The following is a 2,500-nucleotide window of genomic DNA, read 5'->3' on the forward strand; positions in this document are numbered from 1 at the left end:
CCGGGACCCGGCCCGGGACTTGGGCGGGTTGGACCGCCGGTGCTGCACCCGGGCTGGGCACCCCGAGGTCCGGGGAGCCCCTGGCGGGACCCTCGGGGGTCTGCCCCCTGGTGCTCTTCCCGGGACCCGGCCCGGGACTTGGGCGGGTTGGACCGCCGGTGCGGCACCCGGGCTGGGCACCCCGAGGTCCGGGGAGCCCCTGGCGGGACCCTCGGGGGTCTGCCCCATGGTGGTGTTCCCGGGACCCGGCCCGGGACTTGGGCGGGTTGGACCGCCGTTGCTGCACCCGGGCTGGGCACCCCGAGGTCCGGGGAGCCCCTGGCGGGACCCTCGGGGGTCTGCCCCCTGGTGCTCTTCCCGGGACCCGGCCCGGGACTTGGGCGGGTTGGACCGCCGGTGCGGCACCCGGGCTGGTCCTCCCGAGGTCCGGGGAGCCCCTGGCGGGACCCTCGGGGGTCTGCCCCATGGTGCTCTTCCCGGGACCCGGCCCGGGACTTGGGCGGGTTGGACCGCCGGTGCGGCACCCGGGCTGGTCCTCCCGAGGTCCGGGGAGCCCCTGGCGGGACCCTCGGGGGTCTGCCCCATGGTGGTGTTCCCGGGACCCGTCCCGGGACTTGGGCGGGTTGGACCGCCGGTGCGGCACCCGGGCTGGTCCTCCCGAGGTCCGGGGAGCCCCTGGCGGGACCCTCGGGGGTCTGCCCCATGGTGGTGTTCCCGGGACCCGGCCCGGGACTTGGGCGGGTTGGACCGCCGGTGCTGCACCCGTGCTGAGCACCCCGAGGTCCGGGGAGCCCCTGGCGGGACCCTCGGGGCTCTGCCTTAGGTGCTCTTCCCGGGACCCGGCCCGGGACTTGGGCGGGTTGGACCGCCGGTGCTGCACCCGGGCTGGGCACCCCGAGGTCCGGGGAGCCCCTGGCGGGACCCTCGGGGGTCTGCCCCAAGGTAGTGTTCTCGGGACACGGCCCGGGACTTGGGCGGGTTGGACCGCCGGTGCGGCACCCGGGCTGGGCACCCCGAGGTCCGTGGAGCCCCTGGCGGGACCCTCGGGGGTCTGCCCCAAGGTGGTGTTCCCGGGACACGGCCCGGGACATGGGCGGGTTGGACCGCCGGTGCGGCACCCGGGCTGGTCCTCCCGAGGTCCGTGGAGCCCCGGGCGGGACCCTCGGAGGTCTACAGGACGGTGGGGTTCCCGGGGCCGGGGCCGGGACATGGCCGGCACCCGGGCTGGGCTTCGCGAGGTCGTTGGGAGCCGGCTCTCTGGAACAAGCAGCAGCAGCTTCCCTATATTTCCGGCGGAGGGTGCCTGACGTCCCTGGCGAACCGGGACGGAGTTCCACGTCACCACCGGGAAAATCCGGCAAGGCATGCCGACTTCGATGGAGCGAGGGTCGGATGCGGCCGGCAAATCCGACCTCATAGACTTCCAGGGTTTCCCAAGCAACTTGGCCTGCCAAAAACGGGGACTTAGAGCAAAACTGCCGGCCGGCCGCGATCAACTTAGGCGGCCGGGAACGGGCACTTTGGGCACATCGACATCTACAGGACACCTAAATGGATAAATCTGGATGGAATTTTCTGTCTTTTTACCTAATTTTGTGAGGATTCAGAGGGAAAATGAAAAAAACACAGATTTTTTTTTCTAATTCTTGCTACTTTTTACTAAATTTCTAATTCTAAATTTTCAGCTAATCATCCAACTATGGTATCAAAAGAAAGCTCTATCTCTCCTTGAAAAAACAATATATAGTTTATATGGGTACACTATTCACAGTAAAAGAGAATCATCGCTGAACCGACATAGCGCAAAAATGGCAAAATTTCTCCGGGATTGAAGGGGTTAAGCAGGCATTACAGCAGATAAACTGTGTCTATATCTATATCTATATCTATCTATCTATCTATCTATCTATCTATCTATCTATCTATCTATCTATCTATCTATCTATCTATATCTATATCTATATCTATATCTATATATATATATCTATATATATCTATATATATCTATATATATATATATATATATATATATATATATATATATATATATATCTGTATGGGACTGTCGCTAGATCCCTATGCCTGGGTGGGGTATAGGGATAACGGCTGCTGCAGAACCTCTTTATATAGCTGCACAAGTTGCTGCTGGCCGGCTTAACCCCTTCAATCCCCTATAGACGTACCGGGACGTCTAGCCTTTCGTGCAGCGTCAGGAACACATCCCTGCCGCTGCACGGGAGAACAGGCTGTCGTTTGACAGCCTGGACCCCCCCCTGCAGCCCGATCCCCTGTAACAACTTGGTGTGTCATTAGCCTTGGGGGACTGAACCACATCCAGGTCAGTGACATTACTGCCGGATGTGCGACACTGGGGGAGAGAGAGAGAGAGAGAGATAGAGACAGAGAGAGTTCGTTTTGCAGAGCTGCAGTGCTTAGTGCAAAACCACATTATATATTGGGGATAGTGTAGTGTTTTAGAAATTGGCCAGGTAGGTACAAT

This window comes from Sceloporus occidentalis, unplaced genomic scaffold (genome assembly GCF_023333645.1).
Source record: "Sceloporus occidentalis isolate IW3139 unplaced genomic scaffold, rSceOcc1.0.p SCAF_67, whole genome shotgun sequence".
NCBI classification, from domain to species: domain Eukaryota; kingdom Metazoa; phylum Chordata; class Lepidosauria; order Squamata; family Phrynosomatidae; genus Sceloporus; species Sceloporus occidentalis.